General features: G+C 43.0%; 1 protein-coding gene across 1 annotated transcript in view; it reads left to right on the top strand.

The window, feature by feature from the left end:
• GNA14 (G protein subunit alpha 14) overlaps positions 1-27,047 on the top strand; it is a 211,011-nt gene that overhangs the window by 30,750 nt on the left and 153,214 nt on the right. The gene's annotated exons all lie outside the window — the stretch shown is intronic.

The raw sequence follows: 27,047 nt of genomic DNA, 5'->3' as shown, positions 1-27,047 counted from the left end.
ATGCTCATGGTTCTTTCTATATTATGAGCAATAAAGTTCATTGTCTTGGACCCTGGAGTCTCATGTCTTCTGCCATTGTGCATGAAAACTGTGGCAGCTAACTTGTTAGTCAGATCTCAGATCTTTCTTATTTATTTTTATGTTTTATTTATTTAGAGCAGGAGCCAGAGAGGCAGAGAAAGGGAGGGAGGGAGGGAGGGGGGGAGAGAGAGAGACTCCCAAGCAGGCCTTGCACTGTCAGTGCAGAGCCTAATGTGTGGCTCAGACCCACGAACCATGAGATCATGACCTGAGCTAAAACCAAGAGTTGAAGGCTTAACCCACTGAGCCACTTTGGTGCTCAAGATCTTTCTTAGTTCTTGACAGCCATCATCTTACTTTGCTTTTAAGGCAACTCGAAAACTATTGAGAATAAGACTGGCTAAAACAAATGTAGCTGGATTAAAGCCATAAGCTATGTGGTACAGTCTTAGTGTTTCTTTACCACTTCTCATTCCTCCTCCTCTATCTTGATATAACATTGTTAAAAGCCCAGTTTGACAAGGGCAAAATCATCCTCAAGGGGAGAGGGACAACCTTGATTGAAACCAGAACCCTTTTTAATACAAGTGAGATGGGGGAAAATAAGGGCATTAATATGTTTTTTTTAAATGTTTTTAAACTTTTAAAATTTATTTTTGAGAGAGAGGGATGGGGGGAGAGAGACAAAGCATGAGTTGGGGAGGGGCAGAGAGAGAGGGAGACACAGAATCTGAAACAAGCTCCAGGCTCTGAGTTGTCAGCACAGAGGCCGATGTGGGGCTCGAACTCAAAAACCATGAGATAATGACCTGAGTCGAAGTTGGATGCTCAATTGCTTGAGCCACCCAGGCACCCCGGGGCATTAATATGTTAAATCCTCTCTGCTCCATCACAAGTAAGAGTCCAGTCTTTTTAATTTTTTTTTTAATCTTTATTTATTTTTGAGAGAGAGGGAGACAGAGTACGAGTGGGGTAGAAGCAGAGAGAGAAGGAGACACAGAATCCAAAGCAGGCTTCAGGTTCTGACTTGTCAATGCAGAGCCCGATGTGGGGCTTGAACTCAGACTGTGAGATCATGACCTAAGCCGGGTGTTGGACGCTTAACCAACTGAGTCACCTAGGTGCCCCCAAGAGTCCCATCTTCTATCTCACAAATTGTTAAAATAGATGATTCTTGTTTTTCTCTGCTCTAGTCTAGAACGTAACAAAAATATATAACAGAAGTAGTTTATTTAGTTACCTGTATTTAATCAAACTCTTACAGATGTTGGCATTATTGAATGAATGGCTTATTTAGCTTTGGTTGGTGAGTGTAGAGGAGCATGTTTTGGACTGAATGGTTGTGTCCCTCCTAGATTCATAGGATGAAGACTTAATCCTTAATGTGATATATTTGAAGATAAGCCTTGAGGAGGCAGATACGGTCAGGTGTGGTTATGAGAGTGGGGCTCTACTCCAGTCAAATGAGTGCTTTCATGAAGAGACACCAGAGAGCTTGTGCAGTTGTGCTCTTTGTCTGCCCCCGCCTGTCTCTCTCTCCCCCCATTGTCTGAGGACACCTTGAGAAGGTAGCCATCTACAAGCCAGGAAGAAAGCTCTTCACAGGAATAGCAGTGATCAGCACCTTGATCTTGGACTTCCCAGCCTCCAGAAATAGAAATTTCTTTTGGTTAAGCTCCCTAATCTGTGATATTTTGTTATGGTGGCCCTAAGAAACGAATAGAGAGCAGCATGTATGCATTGAAGGGATACTGGGCAGTCAGAAATGTTGGTGAAGGTCTTGGGAGTTGGTCTCCTTAGGAAACTAACTTCTGGTTTCATAGCCATTCTTTATGAGGCACAGATGATGTTAAGCTGCCTAAGGCATACCTGAATGGGTTGGACCCAGCATGCCTTCCTCTAGAACTTTGACTAAGCCATCCCAACTCCCATTCATGCGTACTTGAGTCATCTACCTCAAAGAGTGTTTTCTGCAAGCCACCTTCCCTGTTCATTGATTAACGGTGGGGTTTCCCCCCCCTGGAATTTCACTTACTCTGATTTCTTACTCGTGCCTTTTCAGCATGTCCCTTGTTATCTCTGATGTGTATGAGCCAGTGACTAACTTGAAACTCTCTTACTCTATTTATGTGGTAATCTGTTCGTTCTTTTATTATAATAGATTGATGAAGCTCCATAGAACCTCAAATCATTTTATGCAAATCCGTTGTTTTCCCAAGTTTCCTTATAGAGATAAGGAAGGGGAGGTGTCTTAGCTTGAGCTGCTGTAACAAAATAGCACAGACTGGGTGACTTAAAACAGCTGACACTTATTGTTCAGTTCTGGAGGCAGGGACCCAAGATCATGGTGCCATCATGGTTGAGTTCTGGTGAGAGCCATCTTCCTGACTTAGGGATGGCCACTTTGTGGATGTATCCTGATGTGGTAGAGAAAGGAAGCTCTTCTGTCTCTCCATCTTCTTAGAAGGGCACTCATCCCATCATGGGTACTTTACCCCTATGACCTCATATAAACCAAATTAACTCCCAAAGCCCCCACCTCCTAATATTATCCTACTAAGGTTTAGGGATTTAACGTAAGAATTTTGCAAGGACCCAGACACTCGTTGGAAAACAAGAGGCTTCGGATGAAGTTTTGGAGCCATACAGCACTTTGTTCTTGCGCATCTACCCAGAAAATAATTCTTCCATGAGCTGCAACTAATTAAGCTCTTTATAGCCCATTTCATGGCAGCGTTCATGCAACAATTCTCTTTTGAGCCTTTGCTAAGACACACTGGGTATACCAATATGCAGAAGACACAGCATCTGAAAATGGATCTCAGTTTTGATATTCATTATACACTCGTTTTAGTGGTAATGGCCACTAAACTTCTAAAAGGAAGGAAGCTGTACATATTAATGAAGAAATAATCCAATAGGTTGAGTTTCTGGTTTTGTATAATCACAGGACAATATCCATTAACTATCTCCAAAAATAACAACCACCTTAATGGGTTTGTAGGGAGAGACGTTGCTTGACTTGAGATTTGTACATACTTGGACTAAAAAGATTCATTAAAAAGGAATCTTGTTTTTTTTTTTTTAATCATAGTAATTGGAAAATTACCTTCTTTGTATTTTCTTTAGGATAGGAGTTTTTTTTTCTTAGAAAAAAATAATTGCTGGTAATTTTTTGAGAATAATTAGATGCCTTGTTCTGGGTCAAGATCCTAAAAGAGAACAGTTTTCCTTCTTTTGGGAGAATAATAAAGCACTTAAAATGTTTCTGCTAGATTTCATGGCTGCCCACCTTAGGATCTAGTTCATTAGGCTTTCTGCCTGCTACCTCTTTTGTTAAAGGGAAAAGGAGAGGTGTCTCAGTATATTACACTTATCAGAAATTGTTCTTGGCTGGGGCACCTGGGTGGCTCAGTTGGTTAAGCGTCCGATACTTGGTTTCAGCTCAGGTCATGATCGCACAGTTTTATGAGTTTGAGCACTGAATCAGGTTCTGTGCACTGACTGGGTGGAGTTTGCTTGGGATTCTCCCTCTCTCCTTCCATTCCTCTCTCCTCCCCCCTCTCTCTGACCCTCCCTGGCTCCCACTCTGTCTGTCTCTCTTGCTCAAAAAAATAAAATTGCTCTTTGCCATTGCATAGTCTTGGATAGTCTCTTACCAAGTTTTGTTTCTGGAATGGAAAAGTAATACTGCTTATAATAGGATCTGAGAACACGGGAGGAACTTAGAAATCATATAGTTGAACTTAAATTGAGGTAACCAGCACCCAAAGAGGAAACTTCATAATTCATAAAGACTCAGAACTAGAACCAAGGTTCCTTGGCTTCCAGTCCATTGTGGTTTCTGCCCCATCATACTGCCCTCTTTTCTCATTGGATGGGCCTTTGTCATCCCTGTTTCATCCTCATCCATGGTAGAGGACAGAAACAAACAGCAAATCTCATGGCAATGCTGATGCAGTGATTGTTCTTGGAGCCTTCTCCATGATTCAAAGCTATATGCAACACGTCACCAGAAAACAGATCCTAACCTCTGGGAAAATTCCACAAATGTTTATGGAGCATTTCTTTGTGCCGTGTGCAATGTAGGTTCCACATCCATCCCTGATGATCATGCCAAGTAGACACTCTTGCTCAGATTCTTCTTCATGGGATGGGGAGAAAAAAGAAAATCCTGACAGTGACTCTAGTGTGGGAAGGTGTCTGCTAGTCCAGTGAAGAGACGATGGGGGTTTACTGTGCCTCAGAGTACAGAGGTCCAGTTCCTGAAACACGAGCGAGTTGTAAAGCTGTGTGCTAGGTTATTCTTTCTCTTTGACTTAGCCTAAGAAGAGAAGTTTCTCTGGGGTTTCCAGCCTCTTCTTCCTTGACCTTTTCACCTTCTGCTCATTCTTTCCCTTACCGGAACTTTGGAGCATACTTTCCCATGCACCTGCTGGCTTCCCTGCATGAAGGGAAGACTCCGTTGCTGGGCATTTGCAGCTTATAATTGAAGCCAATCATTCTTGTTTACCAGGGCTATTTGTTTTTTAAGCCTAATCTCCGGAAGTTGTGGAAGGAAAGCTTTTTTCATGGAAGGGCAGGGACCCAAGCTTTTAAAAATCTGGAGTGGCTGTGAAGTCTTCTGTGTATCAACATCTTCATCCAAGCACTTAAAGTTGAAGTAAGGAGTCTCTTGTGGCCATCTTTCCATCCTAGGATTGGTAATCTTTTCAGTCAACATAGCTGAGATGCAGATAGACTCATTATTGTAGAAAATTTGACAAATATATGAACAAAATGGAGCACTGGTTCCCTTAGTCATGTTAGCCCAGTTGGTCTTGCATATTTAAATATTTTAATTTGGGGCACCTGGGTGGCTGTCTCCATTGAGTGTCAGACTCTTGATTTTGGTTCAGGTCATAATCTCATGATATGTGGGACCGAGCCCCAGCTCAGGCTCTGCTGACAACTCAGACTGCTTGGGGGGGTCTCCTCCCTCTCTCTCTCTGCCTGCCTGCCTTTCCCCTACGTGTGTGCATTCCCTCTCCCCCTCTCCCCCTCTCCCCCTCTCCCCCTCTCCCCCTCTCCCCCTCTCCCCCTCTCCCCCTCTCCCCCTCTCCCCCTCTCCCCCTCCCCCCCTCCTCCCCTCTCCCCCTCTCCCCCTCTCCCCCTCTCCAATCTCAAATCTCCTCTCTATCTCAAATAAACATTAAAAAAATAGTAAATATTTTAGTTAAAAATGAACGGTGAGGTATTTAGGTAGTTTTTATAGGGTTATAGACCAATTTTTATTAAGTTGGACTGTTGGGCAATGCTGAAATCAATGAGGGTAGAAAAAATAATTGTTACCATCCTACAGTTCACATAGTGATTTCCTGTCTTTAGTTTGATCCTTATAATGATCCAATAGGCAGTCAGGCATTATTTGTATGTTCCTTTTGCAGAAACTCAGACACCTTTTAAAAATGTTTGGTGTGGGGCGCCTGGGTGGCGCAGTCGGTTAAGCGTCCGACTTCAGCCAGGTCACGATCTTGCGGTGCGTGAGTTCGAGCCCCGCATCAGGCTCTGGGCTGATGGCTCAGAGCCTGGAGCCTGTTTCCGATTCTGTGTCTCCCTCTCTCTCTGCCCCTCCCCCATTCATGCTCTGTCTCTCTCTGTCCCAAAAATAAATAAACGTTGAAAAAAAAAAAAATTAAAAAAAAAAAAATGTTTGGTGTTTGTTTAATATTGAGAGACAGAGTGTGAGTGGGGGAGGGGCAGAGAGAGGGAGACACAGAATCCGAAGCAGGCTCTGGGCTCTGAGCTGTCAGCACAGACCATGAGATCATGACCTGAGCTGAAATCAGACATTCAACTGACTGAGCTACCCAGGTGCCCCAAAACTCAGACACCTTTAACCAATGGTGGAGCCATGACTTGATCCTGGAATTTGGAGCTCTGTATTATGTGTTTTTGCTTCATGTTCTTCTGCTTCCTTGATAAGAACTGAAATGTAGGCCAGCAGGACTACCTGGTGGTGAGTGATGAGAGAGAAGCCAGGTGAAGTTGATCATGCCATGTTTTCAGACCATATCCATGGCAACGTGGACTTGAGAGAGTAATTGGCCAGTCCTGTTGCCCGTGTGACCAGATTCACCTTAGTGATGATGTGTGTAAGGAATAGCATCCGCTCATAATCCTGCTCTCCTTGGCTGACTTTGCACTTCTACCTAGGGTTTTACCAAAATGAGAGTGGCTCAGCTTGAACTTTTGAAGTCGTCACTTTAATTGGTTTTGGGAACCTCTTTTTCCACCAGATAGGTGCTTTCTTCTAAATACAAATCACGGACTGTCCTCCTGTGAGAGCTTGTCATTGCTCTAGTTTTGGGCATAGCAGAACTGAATATCTCAAACTTATTCATCAGAGTATCCTTAACAGCAGGGGAGAATAAAGGATGCATCCTGGACATAAGCTCAAGCAACCGTGTGTCAGCAGGAAATATCTCTGAAATCTCACGTTCATGTAAATTAATGGGGAGTTTATATGATGCTCTGAAATACTTATTTCTACATTAAAGATTACATTACAGGAGCGCCAGGGTGGCTCAGTTGGTTAAGCGTCCAACTTTGGCTCAGGTCATGATCTCATGGTTCTTGAGTTTGAGCCCCGTGTCCAGCTCTGTGCTGACAGCTCAGATCCTGGAGCCTGCTTTGGATTCTGTGTTTCCCTCTCTGCCCCTCCCCTGCTTATGCTCTGTCTCCCTCTCTCTCAAAAATTAATCAACATTAAAAAAAATTTCCAGATGAATTATGGTGAGTGATGGTGACATTTTGTCTGTGACTTTGTGTACCCAGCTGCCCTTAGGTTGTTCTTCCCCGATTGAATAAGCATAGACCCAAGCTAGCACTGGAGCTCCTCCTGTTTCCATCAGGACTATAGGATTCTGGGGTCATTCCTGATAAACAGGTAGGTGTGGTTTGGGGTCTGCATCAATGGCTCTTAGATAATTACAGTCACCAGACCCAAATGTTAGATCCCACACCAACTTGTCATTTTCCACACACGAACCATCACAGTGGAATAGCTAGGAGGAAGGACATTGCTTTAGTTAACGGGAGGAAGTGATGTCTGGTTTTAATATAAATGTAATTGTTCTTGGGAGAAGAATCTAACCATGCCCATGTTACTTCAGTATGAGCCTGCTGACTGGGTCAAACTCTGACAACCATTGATTTGTCTGGAGTCTGGTGTGACCAGATGTTTGCCCTACTTTAAAGAAGGCAATAAATAGCTGGCAGTGAGGAAATCAAATCCATTGCATGTAGGGCGTTTATGAGTTGGGTGCCAGGTTAAATAATATTCGGGAGTGGCTACATAATTGGTAGGCCGGTGCAAAATGACACTGTCCCATCCTCTCCAAAAATTAGAGATTGCAAGATGGCAACAACAGAGCATTAAATCAAGCACAGAGCCCTCTCTGCATGAAGCCCTGTACAATTGACAGCCTGATCAAGTTTGTTAAGTTGGGAAAGTCCTGTGTCTAGCTAGAATGAGAAGGACGAAACCACAACCACAAAGGTTATAAGAGAAAAAGGGAAGGAGAATGACCAGGGGAATAAAGTTTTCCTGTAGGTGAGTGCAGAACGGCTGTGGTCCACATGTGACGTGTGGGAGAGGAAAGGAGAATGTTGCAGCTGGGAAGAATGGAGGCGGATGGAACACTGATGTCGTAAACCAGGTCTATCCCAGAAATTGACTGTAAGGGCTAGTGGTTACATCCTAGTGGACAGAATAACACACAAAGCACAGTATTGGTTGATTGATTGATGGTAAGATTCTGTTTTACACCATTCATGAAAACTTAGTGGCATTTAGTTGCACTTGCTGTGAGGTCAGAGAATTGTGAGTTACTACTGTCAGTTTTGTCCACCTTGGAACGATATTTATAGTGTGGAGAGATTCAGGAAATTGGCATGGATGGGGGTTACGGTGTCTTTCCAAAAGTTGGAAACTTGAACATCAGTGAAGTATAAAGAGCATGAGCATGATGCAAGCTTTATGGAAGATGGTAATCAAATGCAGTGCTCATTTATTGTTCAGTCAATATCATTAATGGGATGAGAGGCAAAACTCAAACATAAGTAAGACCAGACAGGGAAGGTGTATGCGTGAGGACGATGAGGAACACTGGTGACTAAGGCATGCCAGAGAGCATAGAGCCTGTTTAAAGATGCTTGGAATCCTGTAATTGCAAAACACAGAGCAAAATCCTTCCTTAGGTTAGGTTTAATTGCCTGACCATCAGTTTACAACCGCTGATAGATGAGTTTTGGGGAAAAAGCAGACACATCGGTAGCTCTGGAAACTATTGAAGTGAAGCCTTGTTACCAAGAGTGGAGAGGTTGAGACGATTAATATCCTCTCATGAGCTTAATGCTACCAACCAGGAGGCAGGTGCCAGGGGGTTCTACCAGGTGTATATACACCACCTTCAACTGCTCAACACCTATGTTGTCCTCGGTCCATAAGGTGGCTTTTGGATTCTGTTGCCAAGAGAGATCCCATAGGCTACTAACATGATTGAGTAGGTTTTAAGGACTAATCAGGAAGTTTTCTTCAATTGCTCTGCATAAATTCACTTAAGTTTCAGCCTATTTCCTCATTTTGTAGAGCTATCTACTCTGAAGAATGATGTATTTATGTAGAATAAATCCACTTTGTTACAGGAATGTGTCATTTCCCCTATTTGAAAATATTGGAAACCTTAATTCCTAAAACAGTATGTATGGCCAGAGAGTTTTAATCTAATGCTGTTTATTCTATCAGAATAAACGTTCTGTCTGTGAACACTGATATTAGTGACTGATTAATCTTGAGTAAAAAAGATTCTTCCTTTGACTTCTTTCTTTTGCCCCAAATCCCTAGATCTCCTCATCACTCATGTTCTTTTCCATGCTCTGGTTCTCCCAGAGAACCCTGTGTGTCCCAAGCGCAACTGCATGAGAATGTTCTAGCAATTCAGGTTGCCATGTGAAAAGCAGAGTTTGCACATTTGGGGCCCAGGAAGGAGAAAATGGAGGCCACAAATTTCCCAGTTGTGTTGAGAACCCTCACACATACCTGTGTACTCCAGGGGGTAGTGAAGGAGAAATAAATTGCTCTCAAACTGTCCAAAGAAAATAGAGTTTAAAACAAAAAACAAAAAGAGCTTTACTGACAAAATCTCTCCTTTTGGTAAGCATGCTTGAGCTCTGTTGCCAGAATAAGAATTTGATGATCACTAAGTTTTCCTGGTTTGAATCACAAGGATGGAAAGGATATGCTTGAACTCTCCTCTCTTCCTTTACTCATTAGGTAGATAAAATGTTTGGACCTCAAGAAATCTGGACCTGCAAAAAATTTTTTTTAAGTAGAGAGCTGTGGAAAGTACCCCCAAACAGGGACATTCAGGTCTAGTTACAGATGGATCTTAATTAAAAATAAGGAGATGGGGGCCTGGGTGGCTCAGTTAAGTGTCAGACTTCTGCTCAGGACAGGATCTTGGGGCCTGAGGGTTAAACGATGCTGTGCCCTCAGGACGGGGCATATCTAAATTACAAAACTGGTTGCGTTTGTCCCCACTCAGCTGTTTTCTGCATGGTGACCAAATTTTGTTTACCAACAGAGCTGCTTTTAGCCTATATTCTACATACATAATAGATGTAGTGTCTTTGTGGGAAGTAGGAAAACGTTGCCTCTCAGAGCTAATGTATTGGGCCAGATTCAGCCCTCATTTGCCACCCTTGGTGCTCAGTATTTGCTCCAGGGTTTAGCCTTTCTCCTTTCCCCCTACTCAATGCTTCCCTGTTGGGTGGCTTTTGCTTCTAGGGCCTTCATTTTACCACATGACCTAATCAGACAGTGAATAACTTCAAACCAAGATCTTAATAGCAATGGCTTTTCCAAGCATGCTGTTACGTTGCCAGTGTTATTGCCATTGTTTAGAATACTGCTTCCGGACTTTACATCTGGTAAAAAACAAAACAAAAAAATTCTATTCCTTTTTGCAAGGCTTAACTCTGATGTCAGTTTCTCTGAGAATTCCTGATGCTCTCAACTGACTTCCCTCCTTCTCTGATTGCTGGTACTTGTTGGTGTGTGAATCTATTTGCATATTTCTTATATTGCTTACTAAGTACTTGCACTTAGTAAGTGGGCTATAATACACTGGTCAGATTTTAGTAAACACAAAAGGAAAGTGGTTCTCTCTGTTCAAAAAAAAAAAAATTTTTTTTATGTTTGTCTCTCTCTCAAAAATAGAGTGTGAGCAGGGGAGGGGCAGAGAGAGAAGGAGACAAAGAATCCGAAGCAGGCATCAGGCTCTGAGTTGTCCTCACAGAGCCCGATGTGGGGTTCGAACTCACAGACGGCGAGATCATGACCCAAGCTGAAGTCGGAGGCTTAACCGACTGAGCTACCCAGGCGCCCCCAAAGTTTTTTTTTTTTTTAATAAAAAAAAAGTTGGAGAAAGTTAAAAGGGAGATTTCTATCAAATCTTACTTTTCTGTATGCTTGGAAAGCTTCTGCTAATAGCACTGAAGATGAACACCAGGCTAGACCAGTATTTGAAAACTGGCTGAAGAAGATGGATCAGAAGGAGAATCTTTTATTTTTTTAATATTATTTTTGAGAGGGAGGGAGGGAGACAACGTGTGAGCAGGGGAGGAGTAGAGAGAGGGAGACCTAGAATCCAAAGCAGGCCCCAGGCTCCAAGCTGTCATCACCGCCCCCGACGTGGGGCTCGAATCCACTAGCCATGAGGTCATGACCTGAGCCAAAGTCAGATGCTTAACCAACTCAGCCACCCAGGGGCCCCAAGAGAATCTTGAATTGAGGCAGAAGCTGGTCGTCGGGTTTGTCAACACGACTGAGTACGGTACTGCTGGTTTTGTTAGCAAACCTCTGCTTCAGCTTGGAAGTTATCTTAGGCCGGTCAGGTCCACTTGATGAGCCATTTCTGTGAACCTTGTTCTGCCATCTGCTAAGGAGTTCAGACTGTGAGACCCACAGGGTTTCCTGTGGGACAAATGCCACATCTTTAGAAGGGACCTGGATGCGAGCAAGAGGAACTTGAGTGTGTCAGGGAAGTTGTGATTCGTCAAGGTAGGTCCTGAATAATGTGGTCTGTCTGGAGTGCAGCCAATAGCTATAAAGTCATCTTTGAACAAATTCACCCAGGCTTGAAATTCAAAGCTGGGAAGAAGATAATAAAATGGCCAAATACTTTTTTTCCCCCTCCATTGTGATTATTTGAGGGTCTGTTGACTCCCTCATTCCTGTTTCTTTCCCCTTATATGTGCACCTGAATATTCCAAGGAGCATTTCATCTATGATACATCACAACCGTATCTGAAGCATGGTTATGGGATGCTGGGGGAGGACACTGAGGGGGGAGCAAGAACCTGGGTTAAAAAGGAACTTTGATGACTTCTCAGGTTTCTGTTGCTAACGCTAGATGAAAACTGTCAACGAATAGCTATTGTGCAATAGTATGTTATGTACAACTAGTCCCTTGGACAGAAACAAAGAAATAATTGTCAAACACTGTTGTCCTTTGAAGGTTTTTACCATTCATTTAATGAATGTGACTTAATTTTTTCAGTCATTTAGAAAATTATATTTTTAAATTCCAACATTGATGTTGTATTTGGTACAGTCAATAACATTTGTTTAGGGATCCCATCTGTAGACATCGAGCTTAGGTGTCGCTGGCATTAGGAAAGAAGCATGTCCGAGCATAGGAAAACGTGGAGTGGCTTTGCATTTTTCTGTTCAGAAGCATTTGTGGTGCTGGAAACCTTCAGGTGCATTTCGTGATGTGTCCATGGACTCGGAACAACTTGATCCCTCCAAGTCCGAGAGAGTCCCAGCCTGCCATTTCCAGTCTCCTTGTCCTGGAAGAGAAACCTATCCCTGTGCTTGGGCAGTCTTCCAAAGGACTCCTAGCTTGTCTTTGTTTCAAAAACAAATCAGGCTGGGTCCAGGAAGAGGTGCTTGTCTTGAAAACCTCCCCAAAAGCCTTGAGTGCTGCTTTCCTGTCTTCCTCTTGTCAAAATGGTTGCAATTGGAATTTTGCCGTAGTGAAATGCATTTCCTGTCTGTGGTGCTGTCCAGATTGACTTCCTCACACTCGCATGCCTTTCAAGTGCTAGCGTGGGTGAGTTGAGAGCCGCAGGAAGTGAAAGGAAATGAGAAGCACCGTGTTCTCTAATCACACCATCAGTATTTCACTTTGTACACATCGGTTCGGAAAGGAGTACGATGATGGACTGACAGGCTGCCTAAAAGCGGGGGTTCTGAGGCCAAATCCCGCTGCTACTCCTTCTCACCGTGGGATCACAGGCCCAGAGAAGTTAAATAGCTGCCGGTTTCCTCCTCTTGAAGCTGGGTGGAGTGTGTGTGTGTATTCCCCTTAGGACGGTATCCATGGAAAGGCCTCAATGAATGGTAGTTATCATTAACATAAATAAGAAGGAAGAAACAGTGAAGGCATTTGTCACTGAGAATCCTCCCCTGTGCTCATGAAACTGTGACAGCCCCCATTTGGGGTAGAGAAGGCACATTCCCATCTGTAATCCATCCACTTAGCTCCTCGAATCCTTACCGAGCTAAGCCAAGGAATAAATCCAGACATGAATTGAGCAAATATTCATCAAGCATCCACTGTGTACTTGGGGTTCATGCCAAGTGGTGTGGAGAATGCAAACATAAAAGATGCGGAAACAGTAGCCAACAGCCCCATGGGAGCGTGAGGCCTGGCGAATGGCTATATCACAGGGTGTGCCTTGTGCCCAGCGAGGGGTGTGAGGTGTTGTGGTTCTTGGGAATTTGTCAGAGAAGATCTCTTGTAAAAGATGGCATTCGAGCTGGACATTGAAGAGTGGTAGAGATTCTGAGGAGTGGCAACAGTGAAGGTCAGTTTAATTCTCCACAATTCCACACGATCTGCTGGTCCCTTTGTTTCCAGGGGCCTTCAGTATTCTTGATAGCACAGTGTCTTCTTGATTTAAGCCAAAACAGTTGTTGGCAGTGGGCAGGGACTTGATAAGTACAGCCCGCTCTCCCACACATGTGGGGAAGACCCCAAAACTTGAGCAAACTTGCCAGGGTCAAGGTCAAGTCCGGGGTCTTACTTTCTAAACAACGGTTGCTAGTGACAAATTCAGTTATAACTCAGGAGAAGGTTTCTCATGATCACAGTGTCCTTCAATTTCTTTTCCCTTTCAAAGACACCAAAGTATTAACTTTTCAAAGCCTGCCTGGGATCCTTATCAAAATGGGGAGGTTAAGGAAGAAGAACATTTCACCACAACTGATGGGGTCCTTGGCTTTGGTGCCCTCTAAGGTTGTTCAGGACTTAGAAGCCTATCCAAGGACACCTGAAACTGTGGGTGTAAGACCATTCTGATTTTAGTTGTTAACCTATTTAGGGCCAGCTAGAGGGCAGAGCAGGAGTGTGATCTATGGAGACCTACCTTTTCTGTCCACTGCTCTGAGCTGTGGTAGGGAAGCCTGGGGAGTGACGTTGTACTTTGGAAACTCTGACCCTGACTCAGCAGAGTGGACGTAATCTCTATCTTGGACTAGAATAACTGAATATCTGGAAAAACAGAAACCCAGATTTCAGAAATGGGCCTTTCCCAATCTCTAAACTCAGTTTCTGTTCCCTGAGCCTTTTTTAAAATTTTTTTAAAAAGTTTATTTATTTTGAGAGAGTGTGAAATGGGGAGAGGGTCAGAGAGGGAGAGAATCCCATGCAGCCTCAAAGCTGTCAGCATAGAGCTGGACACAGGGCTCGAACCCACGAACCGTGAGATGAGCCAAAACCAAGAGTAAAGTCAGTCTCTTAAGCAACTGAGCCACCCAGGTGCAAACTCCTACCAGTACCCCCCCCCCCCCCCCCGCCAGATTTCTTGAGTCCTGCTGTTCCAGCACATTACTGCTGAGTTATTTCCTTATCCCTGGCAGTGATGCATTCTGGTCCCTCCCCACCACCCTGATCAGAAGCCTCCAGCAGATGAGGCCTTGCTGTGAACAAGCTTTTTAGATGCTGATGCGTTCGGCAAATGGAAGTGGTTCTAGGAAGTCTTGTCTGAACAGTGAACGACAGTATAATACAAGGTGCTTTCAGCTTTTTCAGACCTTTGCGTTGCCTCACTAAGAGGGAAGAGGAAAAAAAAAAAACAACAACCCGGCAAACAAAAACTTCCAAGAGAGTTTTGAAAACAGTGTGCATTTTTTGGCCTGGATGTGTCTTTTACCCCCCTTGTCTCTGCTTTGCCAAGATGTAGCTGGAAGTGAGAATCTGTAGACAAGGAGAGGGGTTGTGAATGTTGGCAGGATGTGTTGTGACAGCCTTGATCACCGTATAGATGGACATACCACCGTCAGCTCGGAGATCGGACGTTGGAGTGCTCCCTGCTCTGCCCTGCCCCGTGCAGGGCTGCGCTTCATTTCTGCCTTCAGGAGTTGGGAGCTGTTTGGGAGGACATTTTGTTCTTGCAAAGTACAGCTTGGGCTTCCAGCTCTAACTAGAGGGAGTAACACTGCCTCCATAGCTCAGGGTTTTTGTGCGATTCTGAAGGAATGGTATCTGTGACAACACAGAGAACAAAATGAAGTGCTAGCCAGACACAGGGATGCAACGCAGCTGCTAGTAAACAGTTGAAGGAATTGCTTCCTGCAAATGAATCTGGGACAAAATTTAAAACTACATATCAGGCCTATAAGTATGGCTTCTTCTTCTTCCTGTCCTCTCCTTCCCCACTGCCAGCTCTTACTATTTTTTTTTAAAGTTTATTTTTGAGAATGTGCATGCATGAGTGGGGAAGGTGCAGAAAGGGAGAGAGAATCCCAAGTGGGCACCATGCTGTAAGCACAGAGCCCGCTCAGAGGGTCGATTCCATGAACTATGAGATCATGACCTGAGCCGAAACCAAGAGTGAGATGCTTAACCGACTGAGCCCCCCAGACATCCCCTATTCATTTTTCCTAGGAGGAATTGACGGGAAACTTAGCCCAGCCCAGGGGAAAAAAGTCTGCGTGCCTTGTGATGTGTGACTTTCCTATGATTAAATTTAGCTGGTTTTTGTTCATTTAAAATGATTAATACCTGCTTGTATTTGGTGCTAAGCCAGGCACAGTTCAGCCAGGGGTTCCATCTCATGGGGCTTGTACTTGAGGAAGGGCAATACAGCGAAAATATAAAGTGTTGGTTCCAATATACTGCAGTGACACGCACCTTAGCAAATACAGCTGTGAGATCTGAAAATGAAAAAGAAAAATCATTTTGAAGACAGAAGAATCAGGAAAGAAGTCCTGGAGGGCTGAGGACGGATAAGATGTACATGAGGGCTGGCAAACTCCAGAGCCTTCAGAGGACCAGGCAGGTAAACTAGTGAGTAAGTGAGGCAGGTGTAATAGTACAGGGAGTGGAGCGACTGGGGTGAACTGGAAAAACTTTGTCTCTCCCAAAGAGGTGGCCACCACTCAAGCCAGGCCAGTGGTTGCCACCTGGAAATAAAGGTCCAAAGTCACCAGATACTTTATTTCATGAGGATGTAGAAGTGCAGTCTTAGAGGTGAGGTGTTCCCATTGACAACTAGTAAAAGCAAGCTAAGATCCTGTGAGAGTAAGCATGCATGCGTGCATGCGTCCACATGGTTCCGTGCACCTACACATTAGCTCACAACCCTGGAGTTAAACGTTAGGGGATGGAGTCTAGCACCCTAGGCACAGAGAGTAAAGTTTTGGATGCAAACAAGAAACTTAGGTGGTTCACAAAAAGCAGGAACATTGAGTATATGCAGGACCTTGTGGGGAATGTATATGGAAAGCAGGTCTGAGGACCTTGAATGCCAAGTAGGAAGTTTGAACCTTATATCAGAATAGAGAGCCAATGAAGATTTTTGAGCAAGGGTGTGTATTAGGTGGAAGAATAAACTGATCTACTGTAAGGGATGCATTAAATCAGAGTGCTAGGCACTATCCTACTTGATGGCATACCACTATGTCACATGTTTTATACACGTTATAGCACTCATCCTAACACACTAAGGTAGAGGTATGTGTTAATTCTGTTTATTTAACACTTGAGAAATGGAAGCTTTGGGGGATCCTTTAAAATCTTAGAGCCAGGAAGGGAGGGGACAGGATTTGAATCCGGGAATATTTGATCCCTAAGCTTGGGTAGTCAGCCTCTCTGATAGATTCAGATTTAAGAAAGAGAAATATATTTCTTTTAGCGTAGTAACTATCTTCCTATAAACTTCACCAGATCTTTAATGATCCAAGAGCAAGGATGGAGCATTCAGTTCCTCCAGCGGGGCTGATAGGACGTAGCAATTTGATGTAGGAGGTAGAGCCCTGGCAGGGGGAAGGGTGTGATCAGTATGGTTTTTCATTTGAATAGCGGGAGATTGTCCTGATAAGGGGATGTCTGCCTCCCTGGAGGGTGAGGCTCCTCTCTTGAGAGCATGTTACCGTTGTTGTGGGTCACCTGTTGCTCAACAGGCAAGGACTAAGTTTACCGATTGTTTCCAGGTTGTGACCCATGTCTCCCTATTCCTTTGGGAAGAATGTGGACTTTCTGACACGAAAGTCCAGTCTCGCATATTGTCTCTGCTCCTGATTTGTGTCAGTAGTGATGTCGGGTGTTTAAAAATAGGTTTAATATGGGTCTGATATCATTCTTAGGTGTATGCTTGACATGTGGTTTTCTAAATGGAAAAATCAATAAGATGAGGTGTGAGATCCACTAACATTTCAGAATTTGTTGTTTGAACATGTGTTGATTGGGGGTGTGGGTATGTTTTGATAACTAATAGTCTCTTCCTAATGACTTCCTGCATAATCTTTTTTTAAAAGTATGACCCAGGGATATCTTTTGCTTGTCCCCATAAGTGTATGGATGTTTGAAGAAGTTTCTTCCCTTGCCCTGTGCTGTGCTATGTCTGCCTCTCATTCTGAGGGAGAGACTGGCTCACATGTTTAGACAACTGTCAGGAGACTTCGAGGATAGCAGGGCAGAACATAGAAGTTTGGGCTGCCATGGAAAAAGCCTGCCATCTGGTCACCATCCCCTGACCCTTCCCGGCAGAGATGAAAAGAGGAAGGCAGCTCCATGGCATGTAAAAACAAAACAAAACAAAAACAACGAAATGTGAAATTGGGGCAGCTGGGTGGCTAGTTAGTTGAACGTCTGGCTTCAGGTCATGATCTCATAGCTCGTGTGTTCAAGCCCTGCATTGGGCTCCGTGCTGACAGCTCAGAGGCTGGAGCCTGCTTCAGATTCTGGGTGTCTCTCTCTCTCTCTGCCCCTCCCCCACTCATGCTCTGTCTCTCTTTCTCTCAAAAATAAATATTTGTGTGAAATTGCTGTTCTATAAAATGAAATTATACTTACTACCTATGTCTTGAGATCATGTGGTTTTGTTATGAATTTTATCTGCCCTCCTTCAACAGTGTGGTCCTACCAGCTGCCCTCAGTGCAAAGCCTGAGCCCAGAGACTTTATTTTACAGGGAGAAATCACTTAGGAATTGACTATAAAGGGTTAGGAAAATGATGGCGAGTTTGGCTGAGTTGAAAACTGGCGCTATACTAATTTTCATATCCTTGGCGTTAGTCTCCTTATCCTTTCTGGGGAAAAGGGGCATGACTTTACTCTCAATGTTTCCTGGCTATAAAGGATGTAAGTTGCAGAGCATCATTTTAGGGAGTTACCTTCTCAGTGCAGAAGGCAATAACCCTGATGGTCATACTTAATTAATTCCAACTATCAGTGTTAGTTTAGGTAACCTAGGGGTTACCCAGTGTTTACCAACTAAAGGTTATAACCAAGGGGAGAGGAAAAAGGCAATATCCAGCCATCCTCCAAGCTTTCTCCACCCTGGATGAACAAACACCCCCTCCCCTTTCGACAAACACTTATCTATAAAGGCAGAGCTGACTCATGCTATGGCTTTTGAGAATGAAACACAGTAATACCTGAACCCCAAGAAGATACATGGAAAAAAGAGTGTTGTTTGCTCTTCCAGGAACCCTGACTTCCTAATAAAAACCTAGCTCACTCCGTTTTGCATGAATAAAATTTGTAGGTCAAAGTCAAATGAATTGGCAATACTAACAGTTTGTTTAAGGCAGAGGTAGTTAAATAGATTTGCTCTTAAAAGTCTCAGGGAAATGAAGTGGCCTGGCCTATAACAAAGGTACACTCTCTGCACAATTGATGATTTGCTTACTAGGACAACAGGGACCTGGCTCTGTGAAAACCAATGCCAGGTTTTGGTAAACTGGTCCTAAAAGTTAGTGAAAGATTGCTGGGGCATCTGAAGGTTCTATGATTCCAAGTCTGATTAAAAAAAAAAAAAAAATATCCCAGTCGGTAGAAAATGAAAAGGAAGATGTCTTTAAGTGCTATCTAAGGGGCGCCTGGGTGGCGCAGTCGGTTAAGCGTCCGACTTCAGCCAGGTCACGATCTCGCGGTCCGTGAGTTCGAGCCCCGCGTCGGGCTCTGGGCTGATGGCTCAGAGCCTGCAGCCTGTTTCCGATTCTGTGTCTCCCTCTCTCTCTGCCCCTCCCCCGTTCATGCTCTGTCTCTCTCTGTCCCAAAAATAAATAAAAAACGTTGAAAAAAAATTAAAAAAAAAATAAGTGCTATCTAAAACAAAATAACTCTCCTTTTTTGGCTCTGCTGGCGCTTGACTTTTCTCACTGTAGTTAACATGTGAATCCCCCACCCCTACCCCCACTATGTCTCCTGGCACTTTGAGGCAGTGACTCAGAGGACTGAAGTGTCTTCCCTCCTTTGAAGAAATGGCCATGGTGATGACAGTTGAGAGCAACACAGTAAGTGCTCAGTACATAGGTGTGGAGCAGAGAAAGCTGTTAATTCTGTTTGGGGACAGAAGAATGACTTCCTGGCTGAGGCGACCTGTGATTCAGGTTCAGACTTCAGAGTAAGAGGGTATTACTCTTAAGGGAAGGGGGTGGGGGGTGGAGTTGTATCTTCCATGCTATATGTGCTTAACTGTGCTCTAACTTGGATTTTATATTGAAAACCTTGTCTTGTTGCCTGACTCTTGTCTGTACAGTCTTATCCTTGCTTCTATGGCCTCTGATGAAGAGTTTGTTAAACTTGCCTGATTTTATTCTCCCCCCTTGTATTCATTCAGTCCTTAGCTGCTTATTAGGTATCTGCTTATCTGGCTTCCTTGGTCCTTGGGAAAGCACTGTACCAAACATAAAATCCCTATAGATTTCCTCTGCCATTTTGAGGTATGGTCAAGAAGTCCTTGGACACTGCTGGCTACTTTCATATTCCCTGTTCATTCAATAAGAAATGATGAAAAAAAGCAAGCATTTTATTGGTTGGGGTTCTGTGGTTATAAGCAACAGAAACTCTCTAACTTAAGAAAAAAAAATTCATTGAAGGGACAAGGGGTATGTTAGATGCAATAATGGCCTCTCCAAAATGTCCATGTCCTAATCCTGAAACGGGTGAATATTTCCTTATATGGCCAAAAAGACTTGGCAGATGGATTACGAATCTTGAAATGGGGAGAGTATTGTGGATTATCCACATTAGTCCAGTGTTATACCAGAGTCTTTATAAGAGGGAGGCAAGAAGGTCAGGGTCTGATGAGACAGGATGACTGAAGTAGAGGTGAGAGGGCTGCCATCACTGGAGGAGATTACAAGTCAAAGAATACAAGTAGGTCTCTAGAAGATGGAAAAAAAATCAAGCTTTTTCTGGATTCTAGAGCCTCCAGAAGAAATGCAGACCTTGACAGGTCTTGATTTCTAGGACTTCTGACCTAAACTGTGAGATCATAAGTGAGTGTGCACATGCATGTGTGTTCACTGAGGTGCAATCTGCCTAACATAAAATTAACCATCTTAAAGTGAATATATCAGTGGCATTCAGTACATTAACAAAGTTGTGCAACAATCACTATCTGGCTTGAAAACATTTTCATCACCCCAGAAGGAAGCTTTGGAGCTATCGGGTAATTGCTTTCCATCCCTCAATCCCCTTTTCCCCAGTAACCACTAATCTGTATTCTGTCTCAATAATTTTACCTGTTCCAGGTGTTCTGTGTATATTATATATTTATGTGACCTTTTGTGTCTGGCTTCCTTCAATGAGCATAATGTTTTTGAGGTTCATCCATGTTGTAGCATATATCAGTACTTTATTCCTTTTTACGGCTGAGTAATACTTCATTGTATGTCTGCATCAGTTTGTTTATCCATTTGTCTCCAGATGGCCATTTGGGCTGTGTGGACCATCTGGCTGTTGTGAACAGTGCCGCTATAAATATGCATGTGCACATTCCAATGAACACTTGCTTTTAAATTTTTAGGTATAACCATAGGAGTGAAATTGCTAGATCTTGTGATAACTCTGTTTAACTGTTAGAGAGTGTGTGTTTGAGCCAGGGGATGAGCAAAGGGGGAGAGAGAGAATCTTCATGCTGAGCCCAACTCAAGGCTCGATCTCAGAGCTGTGATATAGTGACCTGAGCCAAAATCAAGAGCTTAACTGGTGCTTAACTGACTGAGCCACCCAGGTACCCCTCTCTGTTTATCTTTTTGATCAACCATCAAACTGTTGTCCTTAGCACCTGAACCATTTTATATTCCTACCTGCAATACACGAGGGTTTCAATTTCTCCACATCCTTGTTAACATTTATTATTTTCCTTTTTAAAAAAAATTTTAGCTATCCTAATGGGATTGTCCATGTGTTTTTCATTTGCATTTCCCTAATGACTAATAATGTTAAATGTCCATTTTTATGTGCATATCTTGTTTGTAGAAAGGTATACTTAAGTCCTTTGCCCATTTTTTAATTGGGGTTTTTATTGAGTTGTAGGAATTTTTTTTATATATTTGGAGGGTAGAACCTCATTCTGTGTTGTTTTAAGATACTAGGTTTGTGGTAATTTGTTACAACAGCAATAAAAAAATGAAGGCAGAGGGATTCACAGAGTTGAAGGAAAAATTGAACAACTAAGTGTGGAAAAGAAGTTCTGGGATTCAGGTAGCAGGAATTAATGGCTGATCCATTTGAGACATTCCTTTTAAGATGTATCTATTCTATATGCCTTCAAGTCTTGTGTCCCTGATTTAAAAGAGGAGAGTGGCGGGGTGCCTGGGTGGCGCAGTCGGTTAAGCGTCCGACTTCAGCCAGGTCACGATCTCGCGGTCCGTGAGTTCGAGCCCCGCGTCGGGCTCTGGGCTGATGACTCAGAGCCTGGAGCCTGTTTCCGGTTCTGTGTCTCCCTCTCTCTCTGCCCCTCCCCCATTCATGCTCTGTCTCTCTCTGTCCCAAAAATAAATAAACGTTGAAAAAAAAAATTTAAAAGAGGAGAGTGGCTATTGAGCTTGAATAACATACAACTGTTAGGTCAGAAGGAAGCAGCTTCCCTTGATTGCTAGGACCACTAAGACTGCATGTAATTAAAATACAAGTGTTACTACCAGAAGAAGAGCAAATGGAAGCTGCAAAGGCAAAAAATAAAAGGGATCTACATAGGCATCCAAAGAAGGTCATTTTACAGAATAACAAAACAAACCTAATATGATAAAGACTTTAAGAGCTTTGATAGCCAAGGAGATAAATCTGGAATTATAAAATGGGGAAGATGCAGCACCAGGCAAGCACAAGGAAAAAGAAAATCACATAGGTTTAGTGAATAGACATCATAGACTCTATGAATAGAGGCATACCATCTGAGAATAGGGAGGTGGTGATCCTGTGCTATTCTGCCCTGAGCACAGCTTACTTCAGGGAGGAATTCCACTTGCGGCTCTGTACTTTGAGAGTCATACAGGCCAAGTGGAGCATTTCAGAGAGGAGAGGCCAGAAGATTGGAATCATTCCACTGGAGTGATAAGAGAAAATGGGACGTTCAACTGAAGAAGGCAAGATACTGGGCAAGAGGAGGTAGACCATAATAAATGTACTCAAAGCAGAGAGAATTAAGACCCAAATCTCAGTAGTTTAATAAAATATAAGTATTTCTTGCTTATCTCAGAATCCAGGTGGGCCAGTGGTAGTGAGAGCAGAGTTCAGCTTCTTAGGCCATAGTGTTCCACCTTCCTCCAGACCTTTGCCTCCTCATGCAGTTAAGGAAGAGGGGTGGGAAAAAGGATCCTGCGTGCCTGAGTTGTGTATGGGTGTTCTTAGACCACACCTGGCTGTTCTGTACATCACTCCTTGCCTTCCATGGGCTAAAACTCATTCACATGGCCATACCCACTGCAGAGAATGCTGGGAAATGTAGTCTTGCTGCTCAGAAAAAAAAAAAGCGACCTAGACATTAGCATGTGTCACTTTCTCAAGACTGTACACAGTGGGCCCACAACTCTGGGGAAGCTAGATTGATTAATTATTGACCCCAGGAGGAAAAAGGGAGGAAGCAAACAGTGCCTTTAGCTGTTTTGTTCTCATTAGCTTGGCTTCTTCATCTTCTTTCTCCCTGCCTTTTCTTTGTCTTTTCCTTCCCTGTCACAGGACTGAGCTTTGTGTTGACTCTGGCTTCATGACTCCTGAACCTTGCTCTCCCTTTTTTGCTCTTTGTCTTAATTATGATTTTGTGGCTACTGGTAAAAGTTGTATTCTATATACAGTGGGTAGAGCACACTGATGACTCATCGTCCAAACATGGCTTGAAGTCTTGGCAAGTTTGTGTGTGTGTGTGTGTGTGTGTGTGTGTGTGCGCGCGCGCGCGTGTGCACACGTGCATGTGCATGCATGTATGCAGCATGTTTAAACATTGTATATCCAGGAAAATTTCAAATGTAAGTTTTCCTTGAAATAGATTATCAACTGAGTCTGCACGTCCCCATGGGCAAAGAATGGAAGGCCAGCATTCTGCTGCCATGGTCTCTACTCCTCTCTACTGCCTTTACAGTACTGGGACCTAGAGTCAATCTCTGCCTGTCACATTTGTGCTGTCATTTTGTTACACTCTTCCCTCCTTATGGTTTTGTGATCCCTCCTTGACTGTTGCAGGCATAGGAGTTTGGGATTCCTTGCTTTTCCTCCTGTGACCTCAGCTGAAACCCTTGGTGGCAGTGGAGGATAGGGAGGTCACAACACCAGAAACTAGGTGTGTGGGGAGAGGGGTTGACCAAAGAACACCAAGATGTTTATTCCATGTGGAATGGAGGGCAGAGAATAGGATAGAGCAGTGGTCTCCAAGGCTTGATTGTGCACCTCATGTGTAAAATCACATGGGCACATATATCCCTCAAAGTAGGAATTATTACTAAAAAATCACATGTATATTCTCCTTTTACTTCTGGATGCAGTGTACTCTCAAGGTCGTAGTTAAAGATGACCATAAGTCCATATTCCAAATAATCTTCATTATAATTTTGGATTTCTGGGCCAACTTTTCAGTTGGCAGATATAGATGCTTAATGTTATCTTTAATTAGCAGTTTCTTGGCATTATTTAAACCTCTTCTACATTTTGTGAGAGTTTTATTGAAGCTAGATAATGTATTCCATAAGCTCTCTGACATGCAATTCAGCATATTGCAGTAAGCTGAATGGCAATGAATATGTAGGTCTGTCTTTGTCAACCCCTCTGAGATGCAGAATTTTATTTCTACTCTTTTTCTCAGGATTCCTTTGACTCAACCTCATGGGAGGTCATCAGACAGGTGAAAGTACCTGTGTTTAAGACTTAAAAGTTTTAGGGGTGCCTGGGTGCTCAGTTGGTTATGTGTCCAACTTTAGCTCAGGTCATGAGCTCACTGTTGGTGAGTTCAAGCCCGCATTGGGCTCTGTGCTGACAGCTCAGAGCCTGGAACCTCCTTTGGATTCTGTGTCTCCCCCTCTCTATTCCTCCCCCATTTGCACTCTTTCTCTCTCATTCTCCCATAAATAAACGTTTAAAAAAGTTTAAAAAGACTTAAAATTTTTAGGTAGAAACCATTCATGTTAATTTTAATACTTTTTTTTCCTGTGCATCAATGGAACATCTTGCCTGTTGGTCTTCTGGATGACCCCCTTGGGTCCACTGGTAGAGGGTTAGAGCTTTGCTACTCAGTGGTCTGTAGGGCAGCGTGGGCATTGCTTGGGAAGATGTTAAAAATGCTAACTCTTAAACCTCACCCCAGACCTACTGAGTCACAATCTGCATTTCAACAAGAGTTCTGGGAGATTTTGTATGCACAGGAAAGATTTCAAAACACTAGTTAAGGGGCCAGCCAAGGATTTGGGGTCGGGAGGGAGGGGACAGTGGAGGGCTGAAGGCATGAAGAAGAGATAATGGGATCTCATCATAACCTATAGACACTGGACACAATAGTTAGGGTGTTAAACATCATGCCTAGACCCACACTCAGAAATGGGTCAGTTGGAACCCAATAGGACTAATCTGGAAAGATCTTCTTTTTTTTTTTTTAATTTTTTTAACGTTTATTTATTTATTTATTTATTTTATATATATATATATATATATACATATATATATATGTATATATATATATATGAAATTTATTGACAAATTGGTTTCCATACAACACCCAGTGCTCATCCCAAAAGGTGCCCTCCTCAATACCCATCACCCACCCTCCCCTCCCTCCCACCCCCCATCAACCCTCAGTTTGTTCTCAGTTTTTAACAGTCTCTTATGCTTTGGCTCTCTCCCACTCTAACGTCTTTTTTTTTTTTTCCTTCCCCTCCCCCATGGGTTCCTGTTGAGTTTCTCAGGATCCACATAAGAGTGAAACCATATGGTATCTGTCTTTCTCTGTATGGCTTATTTCACTTAGCATTACACTCTCCAGTTCCATCCACGTTGCTACAAAAGGCCAGATTTCATTTTTTTCTCATTGCCACGTAGTATTCCATTGTGTATATAAACCACAATTTCTTTATCCGTTCATCAGTTGATGGACATTTAGGCTCTTTCCATAATTTGGCTATTGTTGAGAGTGCTGCTATGAACATTGGGGTACAAGTGCCCCTATGCATCAGTACTCCTGTATCCCTTGGGTAAATTCCTAGCAGTGCTATTGCTGGGTCATAGGGTAGGTCTATTTTTAATTTTCTGAGGAACCTCCACACTGCTTTCCAGAGCGGCTGCACCAATTTGCATTCCCACCAACAGTGCAAGAGGGTTCCCGTTTCTCCACATCCTCTCCAGCATCTATAGTCTCCTGATTTGTTCATTTTGGCCACTCTGACTGGCGTGAGGTGATACCTGAGTGTGGTTTTGATTTGTATTTCCCTGATAAGGAGCGACGCTGAACATCTTTTCATGTGCCTGTTGGCCATCTGGATGTCTTCTTTAGAGAAGTGTCTATTCATGTTTTCTGCCCATTTCTTCACTGGGTTATTTGTTTTTCGGGTGTGGAGTTTGGTGAGCTCTTTATACATTTTAGATACTAGCCCTTTGTCCGATATGTCATTTGCAAATATCTTTTCCCATTCCGTTGGTTGCCTTTTAGTTTTGTTGGTTGTTTCCTTTGCTGTGCAGAAGCTTTTTATCTTCATAAGGTCCCAGTAATTCACTTTTGCTTTTAATTCCCTTGCCTTTGGGGATGTGTCGAGTAAGAGATTGCTACGGCTGAGGTCAGAGAGGTCTTTTCCTGCTTTCTCCTCTAAGGTTTTGATGGTTTCCTGTCTCACATTTAGGTCCTTTATCCATTTTGAGTTTATTTTTGTAAATGGTGTGAGAAAGTGGTCTAGTTTCAACCTTCTGCATGTTGCTGTCCAGTTCTCCCAGCACCATTTGTTAAAGAGGCTGTCTTTTTTCCATTGGATGTTCTTTCCTGCTTTGTCAAAGATGAGTTGGCCATACGTTTGTGGGTCTAGTGCTGGGGTTTCTATTCTATTCCATTGGTCTGTGTGTCTGTTTTTGTGGCAATACCATGCTGTCTTGATGATGACAGCTTTGTAGTAGAGGCTAAAGTCTGGGATTGTGATGCCTCCTGCTTTGGTCTTCTTCTTCAAAATTCCTTTGGCTATTCAGGGCCTTTTGTGATTCCATATGAATTTTAGGATTGCTTGTTCTAGTTTTGAGAAGAATGCTGGTGCAATTTTGATTGGGATTGCATTGAATGTGTAGCAATGGGTAGTATTGACATTTTGACAATATTTATTTTTCCAATCCATGAGCAGGGAATGTCTTTCCATTTCTTTAAATCTTCTTCAATTACCTTCATAAGCTTTCTATAGTTTTCAGCATACAGATCTTTTACATCTTTGGTTAGATTTATTCCTAGGTATTTTATGCTTCTTGGTGCAATTGTGAATGGGATCAGTTTCTTTATTTGTCTTTCTGTTGCTTCATTGTTAGTGTATAAGAATGCAACTGATTTCTGTACATTGATTTTGTATCCTGCAACTTTGCTGAATTCATGTATCAGTTCTAGCAGACTTTTGGTGGAGTCTATCGGATTTTCCATGTATAATATCATGTCATCTGCAAAAAGCGAAAGCTTGACTTCATCTTTGCCAATTTTGATGCCTTTGATTTCCTTTTGTTGTCTGATTGCTGATGCTAGAACTTCCAGCACTATCTTAAACAACAGCGGTGAGAGTGGGCATCCCTGTCGTGTTCCTGATCTCAGGGAAAAAGCTCTCAGTTTTTCCCCATTGAGGATGATGTTAGCTGTGGGCTTTTCATAAATGGCTTTTATGATCTTTAAGTATGTTCCTTCTATCCCGACTTTCTCAAGGGTTTTTATTAAGAAAGGGTGCTGGATTTTGTCAAAGGCCTTTTCTGCATTGATTGACAGGATCATATGGTTCTTCTCTTTTTTTTTTGTTAATGTGATGTATCACGTTGATTGATTTGCGAATGTTGAACCAGCCCTGCATCCCAGGAATGAATCCCACTTGATCATGGTGAATAATTCTTCTTATATGCTGTTGAATTCGATTTGCTAGTATCTTATTGAGAATTTTTGCATCCATATTCATCAGGGATATTGGCCCGTAGTTCTCTTTTTTTACTGGGTCTCTGTCTGGTTTAGGAATCAAAGTAATACTGGCTTCAT

This window comes from Lynx canadensis, chromosome D4 (assembly GCF_007474595.2).
Source record: "Lynx canadensis isolate LIC74 chromosome D4, mLynCan4.pri.v2, whole genome shotgun sequence".
Taxonomy (NCBI): Eukaryota; Metazoa; Chordata; class Mammalia; order Carnivora; family Felidae; genus Lynx; species Lynx canadensis.
The sequence above is the reverse complement of the archived record's forward strand: the minus strand, read 5'-3'. Positions and strand labels throughout refer to the sequence as shown.